Source organism: Oncorhynchus masou, unplaced genomic scaffold (genome assembly GCF_036934945.1).
Source record: "Oncorhynchus masou masou isolate Uvic2021 unplaced genomic scaffold, UVic_Omas_1.1 unplaced_scaffold_641, whole genome shotgun sequence".
Lineage (NCBI taxonomy): Eukaryota > Metazoa > Chordata > Actinopteri > Salmoniformes > Salmonidae > Oncorhynchus > Oncorhynchus masou.
This window is the reverse complement of record NW_027012843.1, coordinates 350,110-376,707: the sequence shown is the minus strand read 5'-3', so window position 1 is coordinate 376,707 and position 26,598 is coordinate 350,110. Positions and strand designations below refer to the sequence as shown.

General features: G+C 48.5%; 1 protein-coding gene across 1 annotated transcript in view; it reads left to right on the top strand.

Annotated features, from left to right (window-relative positions):
- The window catches only part of LOC135536588 (methyl-CpG-binding domain protein 2-like), a 71,498-nt gene extending 45,819 nt beyond the window's left edge, over positions 1 to 25,679 (top strand). Inside the window, exon 6 of the mRNA XM_064962879.1 lies at positions 24,425 to 25,679. The gene's annotated coding sequence lies outside the window, so the exon portion shown is untranslated. The remainder of the gene's footprint in view (positions 1 to 24,424) is intronic.
- Positions 25,680 to 26,598: the final 919 nt, after the last annotated feature.

Here is a 26,598-nt window from a genome sequence, read left to right as displayed (position 1 = left end):
TTGGTGTACGACCATCTGTTTGCTGTAGAGTTAGAGATGTTTTGTAGACAAGTGCATTTAAAAAAAATAAAAATGTTTTTTTAACTGCCTTGGTAGCTTATCAGTACATGGATTTATTTCTGTGTGGGTGTGATGAATAAATAGGCTGCTATGTGAGTCTTCATCTGGAGGTTCATATACAGAGAACAACGCCCAACTGAAATCTAAACGGCCATCTGAAATCTAAACGGCCATCTGAAATCTAAACGGCCATCTGAAATCTAAACGGCCATCTGAAATCTAAACGGCCGACTGAAATCTAAACGCCCGACTGAAATCTAAACGGCCGACTGAAATCTAAACGCCCAACTGAAATCTAAACGGCCAACTGAAATCTAAACGGCCAACTGAAATCTAAACGGCCAACTGAAATCTAAACGCCCAACTGAAATCTAAACGCCCGACTGAAATCTAAACGCCCAACTGAAATCTAAACGGCCGACTGAAATCTAAACGGCCGACTGAAATCTAAACGGCCGACTGAAATCTAAACGGCCGACTGAAATCTAAACGGCCGACTGAAATCTAAACGGCCGACTGAAATCTAAACGGCCGACTGAAATCTAAACGGCCGACTGAAATCTAAACGGCCGACTGAAATCTAAACGGCCGACTGAAATCTAAACGGCCGACTGAAATCTAAACGGCCGACTGAAATCTAAACGCCCAACTGAAATCTAAACGGCCAACTGAAATCTAAACGGCCAAGTGGCAGCAAAGTGAATAGTCTTTGGATTGATTCAAGCTCCAGTAGTGTTCGCCAACCAGACTACAAGGTAAATGTTTATGGTCAATACATCAACTCTGATGTATCTTTTAAACCTAATTAATAAACAGTCGTTTCCACAAGTCTTTTCTCTCAGGAAAATACTGCTAATTTATGTAGATTTATGTAGATTTAGCTAATGGAACTCCGTGCATAGAGAAAAGGATCCATGCACGGAGACTTAGTTAGAATGGAAAGGAATGCCTTGACTTCGATGGGAACATGATTGGTCAATGCTACTTCTGTGTAGAATAATATGGATGTGTGTTGTAGTGACCAGGCCAGTAGTGTGTTGTAGTGTGTTGTAGTGACCAGGCCAGTAGTGTTTTGTAGTGACCAGGCCAGTAGTGTGTTGTAGTGTGTTGTAGTGACCAGGCCAGTAGTGTGTTGTAGTGACCAGGCCAGTAGTGTGTTGTAGTGACCAGGCCAGTAGTGTGTTGTAGTGACCAGGCCAGTAGTGTGTTGTAGTGACCAGGCCAGTAGTGTGTTGTAGTGACCAGGCCAGTAGTGTGTTGTAGTGACCAGGCCAGTAGTGTGTTGTAGTGGCCAGGCCAGTAGTGTGTTGTAGTGTGTTGTAGTGGCCAGGCCAGTAGTGTGTTGTAGTGTGTTGTAGTGACCAGGCCAGTAGTGTGTTGTAGTGACCAGGCCAGGCCTTTTAAACAAGCCTATTCCTCCTGTGCCCAATGCTGACCCATCAAACATGGCAAATACACTACCTCTGTACCTCATCCCTCTCCAGCTAACACAGCAAACCAGCTAACACAGCAAACCAGCTAACACAGCAAACCAGCTAACACAGCAAACTAAACCAGATAACACAGCAAACTAAACCAGATAACACAGCAAACCAGCTAACACAACAAACCTGCTAACACAGCAAACCAGCTAACACAACAAACCAGCTAACACAGCAAACTAAACCAGCTAACACAGCAAACCAGCTAACACAGCAAACCAAACCAGCTAACACAGCAAACCAAACCAGCTAACACAGCAAACTAAACCAGCTAACACAGCTAACACAGCAAACTAAACCAGCTAACACAGCAAACCAGCTAACACAGCAAACCAAACCAGCTAACACAGCAAACCAAACCAGCTAACACAGCAAACTAAACCAGCTAACACAGCAAACCAGCTAACACAGCAAACCAAACCAGCTAACACAGGAAACCAGCTAACACAACAAATCAGCTAACACAGCAAACTAAACCAGCTAACACAGCAAACCAGCTAACACAGCTAACCAAACAAGCTAACACAGCGAACCAGCTAACACAGCGAACCAAACCAGCTAACACAGCGACCAAACCAGCTAACACAGCGAACCAAACCAGCTAGCATATCAAACCAGCTAACGCAGACAACCAAACCAGCTAACACAGCAAAGAAAACCAGCTAACACAGCAAAACAGCTATCACAGCAAACCATATCACAGCAAACTAGCTAACACAGCGAACCAAAGCAGCTAACACAGCAAACCAAACCAGCTAACACAGCAAACCAGCTAACACAGCAAACTAACCCAGATAACACAGCAAACCAGCTAACACAACAAACCTGCTAACACAGCAAACCAGCTAACACAACAAACCAGCTAACACAGCAAACTAAACCAGCTAACACAGCAAACCAGCTAACACATCTAACCAAACCAGCTAACACAGCAAACCAGCTAACACAGCAAACTAAACCAGATAACACAGCAAACCAGCTAACATAACAAACCTGCTAACACAGCAAACCAGCTAACACAACAAACCAGCTAACACAGCAAACTAAACCAGCTAACACAGCAAACCAGCTAACACAGCGAACCAGCTAACACAGCGAACCAAACCAGCTAGAACAGCGAACCAAACCAGCTAACACATCAAACCAGCTAACGCAGACAACCAAACCAGCTAACACAGCAAAGAAAACCAGCTAACACAGCAAACCAGCTATAACAGCAAACCAGCTAACACAGCGAACCAAACCAGCTAACACAGCAAACCAAACCAGCTTACACAGCAAACCAAACCAGCTAACACAGCAAAGAAAACCAGCTAACACAGCAAACCAGCTATCACAGCAAACCAGCTAGCACAGCAAACCAAACCAGCTAACACAGCAAACCAAACCAGCTTACACAGCAAACCAAACCAGCTAACACAGCAAAGAAAACCAGCTAACACAGCAAACCAGCTATCACAGCGAACCAAACCAGCTAGCACAGCGAACCAAACCAGCTAACACAGCGAACCAAACCAGCTAACACAGACAACCAAACCAGCTAACACAGACAACCAAACCAGCTAACACAGCAAACCAAAAAACTACACCGGAGGTAGCCTACACATCAGTCTGAACTATCTGGTGATCCAATGACCAGAGCAGATATATTTCATCCTAGTGGAGAAGTGCAACTGAAGCAGGACTGAGGTCCAGCAAAAACATTTTAGATCTCCGGTTCCAGAACATATTACCCCTGGTTATTATTCAGTCTGTAATACAACCCCTGGTTATTATTCAGTCTGTAACACGACCCCTGGTTATTATTCAGTCTGTAACACGACCCCTGGTTATTATTCAGTCTGTAACACGACCCCTGGTTATTATTCAGTCTGTAACACGACCCCTGGTTATTATTCATTCTGTAACACGACCCCTGGTTATTATTCATTCTGTAACACGGCCCCTGGTTATTATTCATTCTGTAACACGGCCCCTGGTTATTATTCAGTCTGTAACACGGCCCCTGGTTATTATTCAGTCTGTAACACGACCCCTGGTTATTATTCAGTCTGTAACACGACCCCTGGTTATTATTCAGTCTGTAACACGACCCCTGGTTATTATTCAGTCTGTAACACGACCCCTGGTTATTATTCAGTCTGTAACACGACCCCTGGTTATTATTCAGTCTGTAACACGACCCTGGTTATTATTCAGTCTGTAACACGACCCCTGGTTATTATTCAGTCTGTAACACGACCCCTGGTTATTATTCAGTCTGTAACACGACCCCTGGTTATTATTCAGTCTGTAACACGACCCCTGGTTATTATTCAGTCTGTAACACGACCCCTGGTTATTATTCAGTCTGTAACACGACCCCTGGTTATTATTCAGTCTGTAACACGACCCCTGGTTATTATTCAGTCTGTAACACGACCCCTGGTTATTATTCAGTCTGTAACACGACCCCTGGTTATTATTCAGTCTGTAACACGACCCCTGGTTATTATTCAGTCTGTAACACGACCCCTGGTTATTATTCAGTCTGTAACACGACCCCTGGTTATTATTCAGTCTGTAACACGACCCCTGGTTATTATTCAGTCTGTAACACGACCCCTGGTTATTATTCAGTCTGTAACACGACCCCTGGTTATTATTCAGTCTGTAACACGACCCCTGGTTATTATTCAGTCTGTAACACGACCCCTGGTTATTATTCAGTCTGTAACACGACCCCTGGTTATTATTCAGTCTGTAACACGACCCCTGGTTATTATTCAGTCTGTAACACGACCCCTGGTTATTATTCAGTCTGTAACACGACCCCTGGTTAATATTCAGTCTGTAACACGACCCCTGGTTAATATTCAGTCTGTAACACGACCCCTGGTTATTATTCAGTCTGTAACACGACCCCTGGTTATTATTCAGTCTGTAACACGACCCCTGGTTAATATTCAGTCTGTAACACGACCCCTGGTTAATATTCAGTCTGTAACACGACCCCTGGTTAATATTCAGTCTGTAACACGACCCCTGGTTAATATTCAGTCTGTAACACGACCCCTGGTTAATATTCAGTCTGTAACACGACCCCTGGTTAATATTCAGTCTGTAACACGACCCCTGGTTAATATTCAGTCTGAAACACGACCCCTGGTTATTATTCAGTCTGTAACACGACCCCTGGTTATTATTCAGTCTGTAACACGACCCCTGGTTATTATTCAGTCTGTAACACGACCCCTGGTTATTATTCAGTCTGTAACACGACCCCTGGTTATTATTCAGTCTGTAACACGACCCCTGGTTATTATTCAGTCTGTAACACGACCCCTGGTTATTATTCAGTCTGTAACACGACCCCTGGTTATTATTCAGTCTGTAACACGACCCCTGGTTATTATTCAGTCTGTAACACGACCCCTGGTTATTATTCAGTCTGTAATACGACCCCTGGTTATTATTCATTCTGTAATACAACCCATTCATAGTGCACTACATTTGAACCAGTCATAATACGCTACATAAGAACCCTTCATAGTGCAGTACATTTGAACCCTTCATAGTGCACTACATTTGGACCCTTCATAGTGCACTACATTTGACCAGAGCCAATATGGCTACCATACAAGCCATGATCAAAAGTAATAGGCTATGTAGGGAGTAAGGATGCCATTCTGAAACAGACAACGTCCTGCCAGCTGTCCCCTGGGTATTCTACAGTACCCTCTCTGCTACATCAGACTATCCAGCATACAGTAGACTCCGCCTTCCCACCACTTAGCCTGCAGTGCGGAGTGGGAGAATAGACACTGGTATGCTATTACGACTTTGTCTCTCGTACACACACACACACACACACACACACACACACACACACACACACACACACACAACCTCTAAGCTCCACTCCGTGCAGAGCCCCAGCCTTAGCATCAGTCAGCAGTATATGGAACGAGGGGGAAAGGAAAGTGATTATTTCTGTCTCATCATGTTTTTATTAAACATTTTCTAACTGCTGGCGGAGGTGAATTAAAGTGGCTGTGCACTTCTCTTTTAGGCCCGTGTTAATTACAGCAGGACATATTAATTACAGCAGGGCGTGTTAATTACAGCAGGGCGTGTTAATTACAGCAGGACATGTTAATTACAGCAGGACATGTTAATTACAGCAGGACATGTTAATTACAGCAGGACATGTTAATTACAGCAGGGCATGTTAATTACAGCAGGGCATGTTAATTACAGCAGGGCATGTTAATTACAGCAGGGCATGTTAATTACAGCAGGGCGTGTTAATTACAGCAGGGCGTGTTAATTACAGCAGGGCGTGTTAATTACAGCAGGGCGTGTTAATTACAGCAGGGCGTGTTAATTACAGCAGGACGTGTTAATTACAGCAGGGCGTGTTAATTACAGCAGGGCGTGTTAATTACAGCAGGGCGTGTTAATTACAGCAGGGCGTGTTAATTACAGCAGGGCGTGTTAATTACAGCAGGGCGTGTTAATTACAGCAGGGCGTGTTAATTACAGCAGGACATGATGTCCCTCCTTTCACCTTTTAATGGTAACAATAACGTCCCTCCTTTCACCTTTTAATGGTAACAATAACGTCCCTCCTTTCACCTGTTAATGGTAAGCAAAGACCTCATTTGCTGTGTGATTTAGAGATGTTGGAACTGGGCTGTGTGATTTGGAGATGTGGGAACTGGGCTGTGTGATTTGGAGATGTTGGAACTGGGCCGTGTGATTTAGAGATGTTGGAACTGGGCTGTGTGATTTGGAGATGTTGGAACTGGGCTGTGTGATTTGGAGATGTTGGAACTGGGCTGTGTGATTTGGAGATGTTGGAACTGGGCCGTGTGATTTGGAGATGTTGGAACTGGGCTGTGTGATTTGGAGATGTTGGAACTGGGCCGTGTGATTTAGAGATGTTGGAACTGGGCTGTGTGATTTGGAGATGTTGGAACTGGGCTGTGTGATTTGGAGATGTTGGAACTGGGCCGTGTGATTTGGAGATGTTGGAACTGGGCTGTGTGATTTGGAGATGTTGGAACTGGGCTGTGTGATTTAGAGATGTTGGAACTGGGCTGTGTGATTTGGAGATGTTGGAACTGGGCTGTGTGATTTGGAGATGTTGGAACTGGGCCATGAAAGAAAGTGTGATGGCAAATTTGATCATGTTTCTGTAAAGATGTGGACAGGATGTTAAATCTTCCAAAACTAAAAATGCATGTCGCTTAGCGAGCGACATGCATTTTTAGTTTTTTGTTCAATATTTAGTTTGTCAATAGATGATAGCGTTTCTATCCCCTGCCTTGGTATAGGCTCTGAGATGAAATAGGTCATGATGTCGTGCTCTTAATCCTGTAGTCTACACATACAGTGGGTCCTCATTTTAAAAGTTACGTCATGCCGCGCAACACAGCTCGCCGAACGCAGTGCGTTATGGGCATGTTGGAGTACAGCCGTTGTTGCCGTTGACGCGAGTTCAACCACCAGAGGGCGTCTCGGAGGGCGTCTCGGAGGGCGTCTCGGAGGGCGTCTCGGAGGGCGTGTCGGAGGGCGTGTCGGAGGGCGTGTCGGAGGGCGTGTCGGAGGGCGTGTCGGAGGGCGTGTCGGAGGGCGTGTCGGAGGGCGTGTCGGAGGGCGTCTCTGAGGGCGTCTCTGAGGGCGTCTCTGAGGGCGTGTCGGAGGGCATCTCGGAGGGCGTCTTCATGAAGCTTGTTGGTGCTTGCTTACTTTTCCCCAAAAATGTTCCTCCAGAGGTCCATGCAGGCCAGATGTTTTGATTGAATATGCTCCTAAGGACAGAGCACAGCAAAGGTTTTTAAATGAACCTAGTTTTGCCAAACATCACAAAAAAAGCGTGTTACATCATGGTCTCTTCTTTCATCGCGAAATGGTATCTGAAATAGTTGACCACATTGCTTCAAATCCTCTCATAACTATTGGATGACTTTGGGTGTTTCAGTAACAACAATTGGATGCCTTTATTCCAGTCAAATCAAAATCAAATGTTAATGGTCACATACACATGGTTAGCAGATGTTAATGGTCACATACACATGGTTAGCAGATGTTAATGGTCACATACACATGGTTAGCAGATGTTAATGGTCACATACACATGGTTAGCAGATGTTAATGGTCACATACACATGGTTAGCAGATGTTAATGGTCACATACACATGGCTAACAGATGTTAATGGTCACATACAGATGGTTAGCAGATGTTAATGGTCACATACACATGGTTAGCAGATGTTAATGGTCACATACACATGGTTAGCAGATGTTAATGGTCACATACACGTGGTTAGCAGATGTTAATGGTCACATACATGTGGTTAGCAGATGTTGATGTGAGTGTAGCGAAATGCTTGTGCTTCTAGTTCCGACCGTGCAGTAATAACCAACAAGTAATCGAACCTAACAATTTCACAAAAACTACCTTAAAACACACAAGTGTAAAGGAATGAATACGAATATGTACATAAAAATATATGAATGAGTGATGGCCGAGCGGCATAGGCAAGATGCAGTAGATGGTATCGAGTACAGTGTATATACAGATAAATATATTTGTACTGTATAGATTCCAATGTTTTTGTCATTCAGTGATATTTATTCCCGTAGACAGGCCTCGCAAACCACCATTAATAAATGTAAAGTCCCTAATCTTGGTAAGAGTATGATCCTGCTGATAGCCCCCCAAGGGTCTATGATCCTGCTGATAGCCCCCCAAGGGTCTCTGATCCTGCTGATAGCCCCCCAAGGGTCTCTGATCCTGCTGATAGCCCCCAAGGGTCTCTGATCCTGCTGATAGCCCCCAAGGGTCTATGATCCTGCTGATAGCCCCCAAGGGTCTCTGATCCTGCTGATAGCCCCCAAGGGTCTATGATCCTGCTGATAGCCCCCAAGGGTCTCTGATCCTGCTGATAGCCCCTCAAGGGTCTCTGATCCTGCTGATAGCCCCCAAGGGTCTCTGATCCTGCTGATAGCCCCTCAAGGGTCTATGATCCTGCTGATAGCCCCTCAAGGGTCTATGATCCTGCTGATAGCCCCTCAAGGGTCTATGATCCTGCTGATAGCCCCCCAAGGGTCTATGATCCTGCTGATAGCCCCCCAAGGGTCTATGATCCTGCTGATAGCCCCCCAAGGGTCTCTGATCCTGCTGATAGCCCCCCAAGGGTCTCTGATCCTGCTGATAGCCCCCCAAGGGTCTCTGATCCTGCTGTACAGTATAGACTCTAGCCAGGCCTTATCCATTCAGTACTACAATACAGTATAGACTCTAGCCAGGCCTTATCCATTCAGTACCACAATACAGTATAGACTCTAGCCAGGCCTTATCCATTCAGTACCACAATACAGTATAGACTCTAGCCAGACCTTATCCATTCAGTACCACAATACAGTATAGACTCTAGCCAGGCCTTATCCATTCAGTACCACAATACAGTATAGACTCTAGCCAGGCCTTATCCATTCAGTACCACAATACAGTATAGACTCTAGCCAGGCCTTATCCATTCAGTACTACAATACAGTATAGACTCTAGCCAGGCCTTATCCATTCAGTACCACAATACAGTATAGACTCTAGCCAGGCCTTATCCATTCAGTACTACAATACAGTATAGACTCTAGCCAGGCCTTATCCATTCAGTACCACAATACAGTATAGACTCTAGCCAGGCCTTATCCATTCAGTACCACAATACAGTATAGACTCTAGCCAGGCCTTATCCATTCAGTACCACAATACAGTATAGACTCTAGCCAGGCCTTATCCATTCAGTGCCACAATACAGTATAGACTCTAGCCAGACCTTATCCATTCAGTACTACAATACAGTATAGACTCTAGCCAGGCCTTATCCATTCAGTACCACAATACAGCATAGACTCTAGCCAGGCCTTATCCATTCAGTACCACAATACAGTATAGACTCTAGCCAGGCCTTATCCATTCAGTACCACAATACAGTATAGCCTCTAGCCAGGCCTTATCCATTCAGTACCACAATACAGTATAGACTCTAGCCAGGCCTTATCCATTCAGTACCACAATACAGTATAGACTCTAGCCAGGCCTTATCCATTCAGTACTACAATACAGTATAGACTCTAGCCAGGCCTTATCCATTCAGTACCACAATACAGTATAGACTCTAGCCAGGCCTTATCCATTCAGTACCACAATACAGTATAGACTCTAGCCAGGCCTTATCCATTCAGTACCACAATACAGTATAGACTCTAGCCAGGCCTTATCCATTCAGTACCACAATACAGTATAGACTCTAGCCAGGCCTTATCCATTCAGTACCACAATACAGTATAGACTCTAGCCAGGCCTTATCCATTCAGTACCACAATACAGTATAAACTCTAGCCAGGCCTTATCCATTCAGTACCACAATACAGTATAGACTCTAGCCAGGCCTTATCCATTCAGTACCACAATACAGTATAGACTCTAGCCAGGCCTTATCCATTCAGTACCACAATACAGTATAGACTCTAGCCAGGCCTTATCCATTTAGTACCACAATACAGTATAGACTCTAGCCAGGCCTTATCCATTCAGTACCACAATACAGTATAGACTCTAGCCAGGCCTTATCCATTCAGTACTACAATACAGTATAGACTCTAGCCAGGCCTTATCCATTCAGTACCACAATACAGTATAGACTCTAGCCAGGCCTTATCCATTCAGTACCACAATACAGTATAGACTCTAGCCAGGCCTTATCCATTCAGTACCACAATACAGTATAGACTCTAGCCAGGCCTTATCCATTCAGTACTACAATACAGTATAGACTCTAGCCAGGCCTTATCCATTCAGTACTACAATACAGTATAGACTCTAGCCAGGCCTTATCCATTCAGTACCACAATACAGTATAGACTCTCTTATTATGAGCAGAATAGGAAATTAAATCAGCACTGCTCTGTCATCTTCATTTATGTGCGAGTCTCTGTGCGTGTGTGTGGGTCTCTCTGTATGTTTGTGTGTCTCTCTCTATGTGTGTGTCTGTGTCTGTGTCTCTCTGTGTGTGTGTGTGTGTGTCTGTGTGTGTGTGTGTGTGTGTGTGTGTGTGTGTGTGTGTGTGTGTGTGTGTGTGTGTGTGTGTGTGTGTGTGTGTATTTCATGTTAATCTGTCTATATAGGATGGAACACTCTGAGGCATGTCACGCTGTAGTTAACCCTCCTCTTCAATGCATTTACATGCTATGTTTCCCTCCAGCTGTCAGTGTTAGTGGGAGAGGAGACACGTTGATATCTGATTCTTTAAGTAATCAGCCTCTCTTCTGCCTCCCTATGTTTCCTCTTAAGTAAAGGATGTATAATTAATGGGTGCGCTGCAGGCGAAGACTTAAAAAAAAAAAAAAAGTAAAACGAGACCAGTTCGTCCTAATTAGAGACTTTTCTTAACTGGTTTAAAGTGAAAGCCTTTTTTACTAGCGGAGATGCTAATTACGTGCTATAATGTTTTTAGATTGATTCTGGGGCTTTATACTGGCCCGTCTGCTAATATGCTATTGGTATGCAGTTTCCTAAGTTTTTTTTTACATATCAGTTTAATACCATAAGTGCAGGCCTTATCTCTCCTCCTCTCCTCTCCTCTCTCCTCCTCTCCTCTCCTCTCTCCTCCTCTCCTCTCCTCTCCTCTCTCCTCCTCTCCTCTCCTCCCCTCTCCTCTCCTCTCTCCTCCTCTCCTCTCCTCTCTCCTCCTCTCCTCTCATCCTCTCCTCTCCTCTCTCCTCCTCTCCTCTCCTCTCCTCTCCTCGAGTCGATCGATGGCATTGGATGAATATTTATGTTTATATTCTGTATAAGCCTGTGTATCTGAAAGGATACTAGCACGCTTAGTTCACTAATACAGTAACCTGGCTCGTTCACCAAATAGGTACATATTTATATTTATTTAGTATTATGTCCATTAAAGGATGTTGTACCTTTTTTAATAAACAGATATAGACCTAGATGCAGCTTTATACCAGAACACTGAACCCATTCCAGTTCAGAGGAATGTTGTTATGACCCCATGTTGTGGGCCTGTAGCCTTAAAGGGGAATAGCGACACTTCCTCTTTGTGGACCTGTAGCCTTAAAGGGGAATAGCGACACTTCCTCTCTGTGGACCTGTAGCCTTAAAGGGAATAGCGACACTTCCTCTCTGTGGACCTGTAGCCTTAAAGGGGAATAGCGACACTTCCTCTCTGTGGACCTGTAGCCTTAAAGGGGAATAGCGACACTTCCTCTCTGTGGACCTGTAGCCTTAAAGGGGAATAGCGACACTTCCTCTCTGTGGGCCTGTAGCCTTAAAGGGGATTAGCGACACTTCCTCTCAGTGGGCTTGTAGCCTTAAAGGGGAATAGCAACACTTCCTCTCTGTGGACCTGTAGCCTTAAAGGGGAGACATGGCTAGTCTTTCTCCTCTCCTCTCCCTCTCCTCTCCTCCCCCCTCCCCTCCTCCCCCCTGCTCTCCTCTCCTCAGGGTCTGAGGCCTTTATGGAGAGACATGGCTAGTCTTTCTCCTCTCCTCTCCTCTCCTCTCCTCCCCCTCCCCTCCTCCCCCTGCTCTCCTCTCCTCAGTGTCTGAGGCCTTTATGGAGAGACATGGCTAGTCTTCCTCCTCCCCTCTCCTCTCCTCCTCCCCTCTCCTCTCCTCTCCTCTCCTCCTCTCTCCTCCTCTCCTCTCCTCTCCTCCTCCCCCTCCTCTCCCTCTCCTCTCTCCTCTCCTCTCCTCTCCTCCCCCTCCTCTCCTCCCCCCTCCCCTCCTCCCCCCTGCTCTCCCCTCCTCAGCGTCTGAGGCCTTTATGGAGAGACATGGCTAGTCTTTCTCCTCTCCTCCTCTCCCCTCTCCTCTCCCCTCTCCTCTCCTCTCCTCTCCTCTCCTCCCCCTCCCCTCCTCCACCCTGCTCTCCCCTCCTCAGGGTCTGAGGCCTTTATGGAGAGACATGGCTAGTCTTCCTCCTCTCCTCTCCTCCTCTCCTCTCTCCTCCACTCTCCTCTCCTCTCATCCCCCTCCCCTCCTCCCCTCTCCTCTCCTCCCCCCTCCCCTCCTCCCCCCTGCTCTCCTCTCCTCAGGGTCTGAGGCCTTTATGGAGAGCCATGGCTAGTCTTCCTGTTACTGAACTCTAACACGTTTATCTCTGTTCTGTCAGATGTTCTCTCTCCTGAAGCCCCCCGCTGCTCTCCCTCTTCACCTTTTCCCAACCATCACACACACACCCTGCTGTTCCCTGCAGGGGGTGGTAGGTAGCCTAACGATTAAGAAAGTTGGGACAGAACCCCAAAGGTTGCTTGTTTGAATCCTTGAGCCGGGCAATGTGGAAAAATGAGCCGTTCTGCCCTTCAGAAAGACATTTAACACATGAACTGCTCCCCGGGCACCGATGACATGGACATCGATTTAAGGCTGTTCCCCCTGCACCTCTCTGATTCCGCGGGGTTGGGTTAAATGCAGAAGACATTTCAGTTGAATACATTCAGTTGTGCTTCTGACTAGGTATCCCCTTTCTTCTCCATTACCCTCAACCCCTCAACCACCACACCCACCCCCCCACTCTCAGACAAATACCCTAGAGCAGGGATGGGCAACTTGTGGGCAATGGGACATATACCAAATACCCTAGAGCAGAGATGGGCAACTTGTGGGCAATGGGACACATACCAAATACCCTAGAGCAGAGATGGGCAACTTGTGGGCAATGGGACACATACCAAATACCCTAGAGCAGAGATGGGCAACTTGTGGGCAATGGGACATATACCAAATACCCTAGAGCAGAGATGGGCATCTTGTGGCCTACAGGACACATACCAAATACCCTAGAGCAGAGATGGGCATCTTGTGGCCTACAGGACACATACCAAATACCCTAGAGCAGAGATGGGCATCTTGTGGCCTACAGGACACATACCAAATACCCTAGAGCAGAGATGGGCATCTTGTGGCCTACAGGACACATACCAAATACCCTAGAGCAGCGATGGGCATCTTGTGGCCTACAGGACACATACCAAATACCCTAGAGCAGAGATGGGCATCTTGTGGCCTACAGGACACATACCAAATACCCTAGAGCAGAGATGGGCATCTTGTGGCCTACAGGACACATACCAAATACCCTAGAGCAGAGATGGGCATCTTGTGGCCTACAGGACACATACCAAATACCCTAGAGCAGAGATGGGCATCTTGTGGCCTACAGGTTTACATACCAAATACCCTAGAGCAGAGATGGGCATCTTGTGGCCTACAGGACACATACCAAATACCCTAGAGCAGAGATGGGCATCTTGTGGCCTACAGGACACATACCAAATACCCTAGAGCAGAGATGGGCATCTTGTGGCCTACAGGACACATACCAAATACCCTAGAGCAGAGATGGGCATCTTGTGGCCTACAGGACACATACCAAATACCCTAGAGCAGAGATGGGCATCTTGTGGCCTACAGGACACATACCAAATACCCTAGAGCAGAGATGGGCATCTTGTGGCCTACAGGACACATACCAAATACCCTAGAGCAGAGATGGGCATCTTGTGGCCTACAGGACACATACCAAATACCCTAGAGCAGAGATGGGCATCTTGTGGCCTACAGGACACATACCAAATACCCTAGAGCAGAGATGGGCATCTTGTGGCCTACAGGACACATACCAAATACCCTAGAGCAGAGATGGGCATCTTGTGGCCGACAGGACACATACCAAATACCCAGAGCAGAGATGGGCATCTTGTGGCCTACAGGACACATACCAAATACCCTAGAGCAGAGATGGGCATCTTGTGGCCGACAGGACACATACCAAATACCCTAGAGCAGGGATGGGCATCTTGTGGCCTACAGGACACATACCAAATACCCTAGAGCAGAGATGGGCATCTTGTGGCCTACAGGACACATACCAAATACCCTAGAGCAGAGATGGGCATCTTGTGGCCTACAGGACACATACCAAATACCCTAGAGCAGAGATGGGCATCTTGTGGCCTACAGGACACATACCAAATACCCTAGAGCAGAGATGGGCATCTTGTGGCCTACAGGACACATACCAAATACCCTAGAGCAGGGATGGGCATCTTGTGGCCTACAGGTTTACATACCAAATACCCTAGAGCAGAGATGGGCATCTTGTGGCCTACAGGACACATACCAAATACCCTAGAGCAGAGATGGGCATCTTGTGGCCTACAGGACACATACCAAATACCCTAGAGCAGAGATGGGCATCTTGTGGCCTACAGGACACATACCAAATACCCTAGAGCAGAGATGGGCATCTTGTGGCCGACAGGACACATACCAAATACCCTAGAGCAGAGATGGGCATCTTGTTGCCGACAGAACACATACCAAATACCCTAGAGCAGAGATGGGCATCTTGTGGCCTACAGGACACATACCAAATACCCTAGAGCAGAGATGGGCATCTTGTGGCCTACAGGACACATACCAAATACCCTAGAGCAGAGATGGGCATCTTGTGGCCGACAGGACACATACCAAATACCCTAGAGCAGAGATGGGCATCTTGTGGCCTACAGGACACATACCAAATACCCTAGAGCAGAGATGGGCATCTTGTGGCCGACAGGACACATACCAAATACCCTAGAGCAGAGATGGGCATCTTGTGGCCGACAGGACACATACCAAATACCCTAGAGCAGGGATGGGCATCTTGTGGCCTACAGGACACATACCAAATACCCTAGAGCAGAGATGGGCATCTTGTGGCCTACAGGTTTACATACCAAATACCCTAGAGCAGAGATGGGCATCTTGTGGCCTACAGGTTTACATACCAAATACCCTAGAGCAGAGATGGGCATCTTGTGGCCTACAGGACACATACCAAATACCCTAGAGCAGAGATGGGCATCTTGTGGCCGACAGGACACATACCAAATACCCTAGAGCAGGGATGGGCATCTTGTGGCCGACAGGACACATGACAGGACACATACCAAATACCCTAGAGCAGAGATGGGCATCTTGTGGCCTACAGGACACATACCAAATACCCTAGAGCAGAGATGGGCATCTTGTGGCCTACAGGTTTACATACCAAATACCCTAGAGCAGAGATGGGCATCTTGTGGCCGACAGGACACATACCAAATACCCTAGAGCAGAGATGGGCATCTTGTGGCCTACAGGTTTACATACCAAATACCCTAGAGCAGAGATGGGCATCTTGTGGCCGACAGGACACATACCAAATACCCTAGAGCAGAGATGGGCATCTTGTGGCCTACAGGTTTACATACCAAATACCCTAGAGCAGAGATGGGCATCTTGTGGCCGACAGGACACATACCAAATACCCTAGAGCAGAGATGGGCATCTTGTGGCCTACAGGACACATACCAAATACCCTAGAGCAGAGATGGGCATCTTGTGGCAGTACAATACACCAGGTGTCATTTAGAATGATGACAGTACAATACACCAGGTGTCATTTAGAATGATGACAATACGATACACCAGGTGTCATTTAGAATGATGACAGTACAATACACCAGGTGTCATTTAGAATGATGACAGTTAGAACAGTACAATACACCAGGTGACATTTAGAATGATGACAGTACAATACACCAGGTGTCATTTAGAATGATGACAGTACAATACACCAGGTGTCATTTAGAATGATGTCAGTACGATACACCAGGTGACATTTAGAATGATGACAGTACAATACACCAGGTGTCATTTAGAATGATGACAGTACAATACACTAGGTGACATTTAGAATGATGACAGTACAATACACCAGGTGACATTTAGAATGATGACAGTACAATACACCAGGTGTCATTTAGAATGATGACAGTACAATACACCAGGTGACATTTAGAATGATGACAGTACGATACACCAGGTGACATTTAGAATGATGACAGTACAATACACCAGGTGTCATTTAGAATGATGACAGTACAATACACCAGGTGTCATTTACAGGACACATACCAAATACCCCTGGGCATCTTGTGGATGATGACATGATGACAATACAATACACCAGGTGTCATTTAGAATGATGACAGTACAATACACCAGGTGACATTTAGAATGATGACAGTACAATACACCAGGTGTCATTTAGAATGATGACAGTACAATACACCAGGTGTCATTTAGAATGATGACAGTACAATACACCAGGTGACATTTAGAATGATGACAGTACAATACACCAGGTGTCATTTAGAATGATGACAGTACAATACACCAGGTGTCATTTAGAATGATGACAGTACAATACACCAGGTGTCATTTAGAATGATGACAGTACAATACACCAGGTGTCATTTAGAGTGATGACACCAGGTGTCATTTAGAATGATGACAGTACGATACACCAGGTGTCATTTAGAAAGATGACAGTACGATACACCAGGTGTCATTTGGTCATGTGACTGTGCATCAGCAGTTTCTGTCTTGTTATTTACGTCACTTCCTATCACTCAATTAGCCATGTCAACTAAACATGTTTAGTTAGTTAGTAGTTAGTCCAGTCAGCTATCTAAACTTGTAGTAATTATGGCTGAATACAGACCGGTCACGCAGGGCACGTGCCCAGGGGCCCTGACCTCTCGGCGCCCTGACCTCTAGGCGCCCTGACCTCTAGAGACCCTGACCTCTAGGGGCCCTGACCTCTAGGGGCCCTGACCTCTAGGCGCCCTGACCTCTAGGGGCCCTGACCTCTAGGGGCCCTGACCTCTCGGCGCCCTGACCTCTAGGGGCCCTGACCTCTAGGCGCCCTGACCTCTAGGGGCCCTGACCTCTAGGGGCCCCGACCTCTAGGCGCCCTGACCTCTAGGTGCCCTGACCTCTAGGGGCCCTGACCTCTAGGGGCCCTGACCTCTCGGCGCCCTGACCTCTAGGGGCCCTGACCTCTAGGCGCCCTGACCTCTAGGGGCCCTGACCTCTAGGGGCCCTGACCTCTCGGCGCCCTGACCTCTAGGGGCCCTGACCTCTAGGGACCCTGACCTCTAGGGGCCCTGACCTCTAGGGGCCCTGACCTCTAGGCGCCCTGACCTCTAGGGGCCCTGACCTCTAGGGGCCCTGACCCCTAGGGGCCATGACCCCTAGGCGCCCTGACCTCTAGGCGCCCTGACCTCTAGGGGCCCTGACCTCTAGGGGCCCTGACCTCTAGGGGCCCTGACCTCTAGGCGCCCTGACCTCTAGGCGCCCTGACCTCTAGGGGCCCTGACCCCTAGGGGCCCTGACCTCTAGGGGCCCTGACCTCTAGGGGCCCTGACCTCTAGGTGCCCTGACCTCTAGGGGCCCTGACCTCTAGGCACCCTGACCTCTAGGGGCCCTGACCTCTAGGGGCCCTGACCTCTAGGCGCCCTGACCTCTAGGGGCCCTGACCTCTAGGTGCCCTGACCCCTAGGGGCCATGACCTCTAGGCACCCTGACCTCTAGGGGCCCTGACCTCTAGGGGCCCTGACGTCTAGGGGCCCTGACCTCTAGGCGCCCTGACCTCTAGGGGCCCTGACCCCTAGGGGCCATGACCTCTAGGCGCCCTGACCTCTAGAGACCCTGACCTCTAGGGGCCCTGACGTCTAGGGGCCCTGACCCCTAGGGGCCATGACCTCTAGGCACCCTGACCTCTAGGGGCCCTGACGTCTAGGGGCCCTGACGTCTAGGGGCCCTGACGTCTAGGGGCCCTGACCTCTAGGGGCCCTGACCCCTAGGGGCCCTAACGTCTAGGGGCCCTGACCTCTAGGTGCCCTGACCTCTAGGGGCCCTGACCTCTAGGGGCCCTGACGTCTAGGGGCCCTGTCCCCCAGGAGGTCTCCATTGATTGTGTTAGTCACTCAGATATTATTTTATCATGGCTTAATTCATGGCTACATTTGCAGAATTGCAGGAAATTTGCTTTGAAACGGAAATTGTCTCTCCGCTGTCAAGACAGTGCCAGTAAAATGTTTTGCCCGCCAGGGCCCCCAAAACGCTCGTGCCAGCCCTGACTAGTGGTATAATGCCGTTAGTTAAGACTGTTACCGAGTGTAACTGCACAAATCAGTTGACTGCATGTGTATGGATGTGTCTATGCAGACCTGCGAGCCACTGCAGTCCCTCATGATGAGTTCTGATTTTTGGTGAACCCCCATCAAAGAGAGATGGAGAGAGAGATCCCCACCTCCCCCCTCTCTACAGTCTCCCCTTGGTCTTAAACACAGAGCACGATCTGAGCTCAACTCTCCTCTCTCTTCTTCTTTGTCTTTTCTTTTTCTCTTTTCAATTCAAGGGGCTTTATTGGCATGGGAAACACATGTTAACATCGCCAAAGCAAGTGAAATAGATAATAAACAAAAGTGAAATAAGCAATAAAAATTAACTGTAAACATCACACATACAGAAGTTCCAAAATAATAAAGACATTACAAATGTTATATTATATATATATACAGTGTTTTATATGATGTGCAAATGTTTAAGGTACAAAAGGGAAAATAAATAAGCATAAATATGGGTTGTATTTATAATTGTGTTTGTTCTTCACTGGTTGCCCTTTTCTCGTGGCAACAGGTCACAAATCTTGCTGCTGTGATGGCACACTGTGGAATTTCACCCAGTAGATATGGGAGTTTTTCAAAATTGGATGTGTTTTCTAATTCTTTGTGGATCTGTGTAATCTGAGGGAAATATGTCTCTCTAATATGGTCGTACATTGGGTAGGAGGTTAGGAAGTGCAGCTCAGTTTCCACCTCATTTTGTGGGCAGTGAGCACATAGCCTGTCTTCTCTTGAGAGCCATGTCTGCCTACGGCGGCCTTTCTCAATAGCAAGGCTATGATCACTGAGTCTGTACATAGTCAAAGCTTTCCTTAAGTTTGGGTCAGTCACAGTGGTCAGGTATTCTGCCACTGTGTCCTCTCTGTTTAGGGACAAATAGCATTCTAGTTTGTTCTGTTTAAAAAAAAATATTTCTAATGTGTCAAGTAATTATCTTTTTGTTTTCTCATGATTTGCTTGGGTCTGTGTTGCTGTTGCTGTCCTGGAGAGATGAACCTGGAGAAGAGTCCCCTAAGCAAGCTGGTCCTGGAGCTCTGTTCACAAACAGACTCCACAGAGCCCCAGGACCAGCTTGCTTAGGGGACTCTTCTCCAGGTCCATCTCTCTGTAGGTGATGTCTTTGTTATGGAAGGTTTGGGAATCGCTTCCTTTTAGGTGGTTGTAGAATTTAAGGGCTCTTTTCTGGATGTTGATAATTAGTGGGTATCGGCCTAATTCTGCTCTACATGCATTATTTGGTGTTCTTCGTTTTACACGGAGGATATTTTTGCAGAATTCTGCAGGCAGTCTGTCCGCCTCTCTCTCTCTCTCTCTGCCCCCTTCTTCTCCTCTCTCTCTCCAGCCACAGTCCCCTCTCCCCCCTCGCTCTCTCCATCTCTCTCTCTCCCCAGCCACAGTCCCCTCTCCCCCCTCTCTCTCTCTCCCCAGCCACAGTCCCCTCCCCCCCTCTCTCTCCATCTCTCTCCCCAGCCACAGTCCCTCTCTCTCCCTCCTCTCTCTCTCCATCTCTCTCTCTCTCCCTCTCTCTCTCCCCAGCCACAGTCCCCTCTCCCCCTCTCTCTCTCCATCTCTCTCTCCCCAGCCACAGTCCCCTCTCCCCCTCTCTCTCTCCATCTCTCTCTCTCTCTCCCCAGCCACAGTCCCCCTCTCTCTCTCTCCCCAGCCACAGTCCCCTCTCCCCCTCTCCATCTCTCTCTCCCCAGCCACAGTCCCCTCTCCCCCTCTCTCTCTCCATCTCTCTCTCCCCAGCCACAGTCCCCTCTCCCCCCCTCTCTCTCTCTCCCCAGCCACAGTCCCCTCCCCCCCTCTCTCTCCATCTCTCTCTCCCCAGCCACAGTCCCCTCTCCCCCTCTCTCTCTCCATCTCTCTCCCCAGCCACAGTCCCCCTCTCTCTCTCTCCCCAGCCACAGTCCCCTCCCAGTCCCTCTCTCTCTCCTCTCTCTCTCTCCCCAGCCACAGTCCCCTCTCCCCCTCTCTCTCTCCATCTCTCTCTCCCCAGCCACAGTCCCCTCTCCCCCCCCCTCTCTCTCTCTCCCCAGCCACAGTCCCCTCTCCCCCTCTCTCTCTCCATCTCTCTCTCCCCAGCCACAGTCCCCCTCTCCCCAGCCCCCTCCCCCTCTCTCTCTCTCTCTCTCTCCCCAGCCACAGTCCCCTCTCCCCCCTCTCTCTCTCCATCTCTCTCTCCCCAGCCACAGTCCCCTCTCCCCCCTCTCTCTCTCTCCCCAGCCACAGTCCCCTCTCCCCCCTCTCTCTCTCCATCTCTCTCTCCCCAGCCACAGTCCCCTCTCCCCCCTCTCCATCTCTCTCTCCCCAGCCACAGTCCCCTCTCCCCCTCTCTCTCTCCATCTCTCTCTCCCCAGCCACAGTCCCCTCTCCCCCCTCTCTCTCTCTCTCCCCAGCCACAGTCCCCCTCTCCCCCTCTCTCTCTCTCTCCCCAGCCACAGTCCCTCTCCCCCTCTCTCTCTCCATCTCTCTCTCCCCAGCCACAGTCCCCTCTCCCCCTCTCTCTCTCCATCTCTCTCTCCCCAGCCACAGTCCCCTCTCCCCCCTCTCTCTCTCTCCCCAGCCACAGTCCCCTCTCCCCCCCCCTCTCCTCTCTCTCTCCCCAGCCACAGTCCCCTCTCCCCCCTCTCTCTCTCCATCTCTCTCTCCCCAGCCACAGTCCCCTCTCCCCCCTCTCTCTCTCTCTCTCTCCCCAGCCACAGTCCCCTCTCCCCTCTCTCTCTCCTCTCTCTCTCCCCAGCCACAGTCCCCTCTCCCCCTCTCTCTCTCCATCTCTCTCTCCCCAGCCACAGTCCCCTCCCCCCCTCTCTCCATCTCTCTCTCCCCAGCCACAGTCCCCTCTCCCCCTCTCTCTCTCCATCTCTCTCTCCCCAGCCACAGTCCCCTCTCCCCCCTCTCTCTCCATCTCTCTCTCCCCAGCCACAGTCCCCTCTCCCCCTCTCTCTCTCCATCTCCCCCCAGCCACAGTCCCCTCTCCCTCTCCATCTCTCTCTCCCCAGCCACAGTCCCCTCTCCCCCCCCTCTCTCTCTCTCCCCAGCCACAGTCCCCCCCTCTCTCCCTCTCTCTCAGTCTCTCTCTCCATCTCTCTCTCCCCAGCCACAGTCCCCTCTCCCCCCTCTCATCTCTCCCCAGCCACAGTCCCCCCTCCCTCTCTCTCTCTCCCCAGCCACAGTCCCCTCTCCCCCTCTCTCTCTCCATCTCTCTCTCCCCAGCCACAGTCCCCTCTCCCCCCCTCCTCTCTCTCTCCCCAGCCACAGTCCCCTCTCCCCCTCTCTCTCTCCATCTCTCTCTCCCCAGCCACAGTCCCCTCCCCCTCTCTCTCCCATCTCTCTCCCCAGCCACAGTCCTCTCCTCTCTCTCTCCCCAGCCACAGTCCCCTCTCCCCCCAGCCACAGTCCCCCCCCTCTCTCTCTCTCCCCAGCCACAGTCCCCTCTCCCCCTCTCTCTCTCTCTCCTCTCTCTCTCCCCAGCCACAGTCCCCTCTCCCCCTCTCTCTCTCTCCCCAGCCACAGTCCCCTCTCCCCCCTCTCTCTCTCTCCCCAGCCACAGTCCCCTCTCCCCCCTCTCTCCTCTCTCTCCCCAGCCACAGTCCCCTCTCCCCCCCTCTCTCTCTCCCCAGCCACAGTCCCCTCCCCCCAGTCCCTCCCCCCTCTCTCTCTCCCCAGCCACAGTCCCCTCTCCTCTGACTTCATGTTGAAGGGAGGTATTGATTCTCACTGATCTCGTTTTATCCCAGTGCACTTCAGTGTCCCCTCTCCCAACAATACACATCTAAAGATCCTTCTAGTGGCTGACTTCCCTTTACGGTCAAGTACCAAATGGCACCCTATTCCCTATATAGTGCACTACTACCTATTTGGGATGTATCCCAGATATTTTTCTTGAACGGGGAGAGGAAGACGTCTAGACTTTTCCTTCGCCTTGTTTACCTGTTGTTGAAGCTCCGTTTATATAGGTCACTGAGTCACTGTCACTGATTAAGAAGAGAAATTATACATGAAGGGATTATTGCTACAAAAATGTGTCTCTCCCCTTCTGTCTCTCTCCCCCTGTCTCTCCCCCTGTCTCTCTCTCCCCCTGTCTCTCTCTCCCCCTGTCTCTCTCTCCCCCCTGTCTCTCTCTCCCCCCTGTCTCTCTCTCCCCCTGTCTCTCTCTCCCCCTGTCTCTACCCCTGTCTCTCTCTCCCCCTCTGTCTCTCTCCCCTTGTCTCTCTCTCCCCCTGTCTCTCTCTCTCCCCTTGTCTCTCTCCCCTTCTCTCTCTCCCCCTGTCTCTCTCTCCCCCTGTCCTCTCTCCCCTTCTGATCCTTCTCTCCCCCTGTCTCTCTCCTCCCCCTGTCTCTCTCTCCCCCTGTCTCTCTCTCCCCCTGTCTCTACCCATGTCTCTCTCTCCCCTTCTGCCTCTCTCTCCCCTTCTGTCTCTCTCTCCCCTTCTGTCTCTCGCTCCCCTTCTGTCTCTCTCCCTCTGCCCCTCCCCTGTCTCTCTCTCCCCCTGTCTCTCTCCCCCCTGTCTCTCTCCCCCCCTCTCTGCCTCTCTCCCCCTGTCTCTCTCTCCCCTTCTGTCTCTCTCTCCCCTTCTGCCTCTCTCCCCCTGTCTCTCTCTCCCCTTCTGCCTCTCTCCCCCTGTCTCTCTCTCCCCCTGTCTCTCTCTCTCCCCCTGTCTCTCTCTCCCCTTCTGTCTCTCTCTCCCCTTCTGCCTCACTCCCCCCTTCTGTCTCTCTCTCCCTGTCTCTCTCCCCCCTGTCTCCCCCTGCCTCTCTCTCCCCTTCTGCCTCTCCCCCCTGTCTCTCTCTCCCCTTCTGCCTCTCTCTCCCCTTCTGCTCTCTCTCCCCTTCTCCTCTCTCTCTCCCTTCTGTCCTCTCTCCCCTTCTGCCTCTCTCTCCCCTTCTGTCTCTCTCCCCCCTTCTGGCTCTCTCTCCCCTGTCTGCCCCCTGTCTCCCCCTGTCTCTCTCTCCCTGTCTCTCTCTCTCCCCCTGTCTCTCTCTCCCCCTGCCTCTCTCTCCCCTTCTGCCTCTCCCCTTCTGTCTCTCTCCCCTTCTGCCTCTCTCTCCCCTTCTGCCTCTCTCCCCTTCTGCCTCTCTCCCCTTCTGTCTCTCTCCCCTTCTGCCTCTCTCTCCCCTTCTGTCTCTCTCTCCCCCTTCTGTCTCTCTCTCCCCTTCTGCCTCTCTCTCCCCTTCTGCCTCTCACCCCCTTCTGTCTCTCTCTCCCTCTGTCTCTCTCTCCCCCTGCCTCTCTCTCCCCTTCTGCTTCTCTCTCCCCTTCTGCCTCTCTCTCCCCCTGCCTCTCTCTCCCCTTCTGTCTCTCTCTCCCCTTCTGTCTCTCTCTCCCCTTCTGCCTCTCTCCCCTTCTGTCTCTCTCCCCTTCTGTCTCTCTCTCCTCTTCTGTCTCTCTCTCCCCCTGCCTCTCTCTCCCCTTCTGTCTCTCTCTCCCCTTCTGCCTCTCTCCCCTTCTGCCTCTCTCCCCTTCTGTCTCTCTCCCCCCTTCTACCTCTCTCCCCGCTTCTGTCTCTCTACCCCCCTGTCTCTCCCCTTCTGTCTCTCTCTCCTCTTCTGCCTCTCTCCCCATCTCTCTCTCTCTGCCTCTCTCTCCCCCCATCACTCTCTCCCCCCCTTGTCTCTCTCTCTCCCCCCGTCTCTCTCTCCCCCCATCTCTCTCTCCCCCTGTCTCTCTCTCCCCCCTCTCTCTCCCCCGGTCTCTCTCTCTCCCCCCCTTTGTGTGTGTTGCCTTTAGGGTAGGTGTTTATGTTCCTGCCTACTCGCCTTGTTCATTGCATTCTGTTTGTACTAATGGTCTGTGGTTTGTCTTTCTCCACAGTGTCCTTTCTTCCAAAGGCAGAAGATGAAGACAGCCATCCTATACACAGAGGAGGGTACCTCCACAATGGAACCCTGGTCCCTATGTAGTGCACACTATATGAAATAGGGTGCCTCTAGAGCACTAGGGTTGCAAAGGGAGGGTATATTACTGGAAAGTTTACCAGTAAACTACCAGAATTTTTGGTAACTTTCAAGCATTTTGTGTAATCTATTACAAGACATCTAGTGGCCCGTTTGGATACTTCAGATTATCACAGGTGTCTGTAATTGTGAAATATGACATAATTAAATAATATTTTAAAATAAAAAATATATATAATTACAAAGCTGTAAAATATTATCTTAAATATAAACCATCAACTTAGTGAATATCATTGGTGTTTAAATGAGAGTTTCAGTATGAAATATATATTTTTACTTTTTACACTTATTTATTTTATTATGTCAACATGTATTTGTTGTCAATGTTGTTAATGTTTATTAAAAGCAAATTATATTGTCGATTTTAGATGTTCTATTCATGAATTAGCCCGTTTTCTCCTCAACCACATGCTCTATCTACTAGAAAGTAATGAACAACACAGAACCACACAGATATAAATACTATATATTAATAAACCGTTTTAAATGACTATAAAGTTAAGATTGCCGTATATTTTTTGGTTTAATTACCATAATTAGTGAAGATTATGGTCACTTTGTTATTAAATCACCAGTAACTTTGCCTCGTAGGGGACATTCAGAGTCGGTCTGCTTCTTGAGTCACTGTCATTGAAACCCAACTCACCTTCAAACCAAAGCCTTTTTGGACTTAACCATTTTAATGTACATATCTGTACATACCAGTACAATGATCATTTTACTAAATGATTATTTTACTAAATGATTATTTTACTAAATGATTATTTTACAAAATGATTATTTTACTAAATGATTATTTTACTAAATGATTATTTTTTTGTGTCAGAATTTTGCACTTAAATACTATATTTTTTATAAAAAGGCGAATATTGAGCAATATTATTTTATTATTATTATTTGAAGTTCTGGATTTGTATATTGCTAACTATTGTCCTTTTCTTTGCTATTTCATTGGTATTTGTTGGTTGTAAAGGGATTGAATATACTTATTTTTAGAGTTTTATAACAAATGATCAACTGCTTATATAAGACATGTTTGTACCCGGAGAGAAAAACATATGTGGATGTTAGTTGCCTTCACTTCAGACTTTTAAAATAAATAAATGAATATATTCACAAGTGTTGTCTTTCTGACTGTAGCGTTCTATAGTGAGGTCATGATCCCTTAAAGAGGTAAGAGTGAAGAGCCCCTATAGGGTCCTGGTCTAAAGCAGTGCACTATATAAGGAATAGGGTTCTACAGGGCCCTGGTCTAAAGTAGTGCACTATATAGGGAATAGGGTTCTATAGGGCCCTGGTCTAAAGTAGTGCACTATATAGGGAATAGGATTCTATAAGGCCCTGGTCTAAAGTAGTGCACAATATAGGGAATAGGGTTCTATAGGGCCCTGGTCTAAAGTAGTGCACTATATAGGGAATAGGGTTCTATAGGGCCCTGGTCTAATGTAGTGCACTATATAGGGAATAGAGTTCCATAGGGCTCTGGTTTAAAGTAGTGCACTATATAGGGAATAGGGCTCTGGTCTAAAGTAGTGCACTATATAGGGAATATGGTTCTATAGGGCCCTGGGTCTAAAGTAGTGCACTATATAGGGAATAGGATTCTATAAGGCCCTGGTCTAAAGTAGTGCACTATATAGAGGGAATGGGACCCTGGTCTAAAGTAGTGTACTATACAGGGAATAGGGCCCTAGTCTAAAGTAGTGCACTATATAGGGAATAAGGCTCTGGTCTAAAGTAGTACACAATATAGAGAATAGGGCCCTGGTCTAAAGTAGTGCACTATATAGGGAATAGGGTTCTATATGGCTCTGGTCTAAAGTGGTGCATTATATAGGGAATAGGGTTCTATAGGGCCCTTGTCTAAAGTAGTGCACTATATAGGGAATAGGGTTCAATAGGGCCCTGGTCTAAAGCAGTGCACTATATAGTGAATAGGGTTCTATAGGGCCCTGGTCTAAAGCAGTGCACTATATGGGGAATAGAGATCTATAGTGCCTGGTCTAAAGTAGTGCACTATATAGGGAATAG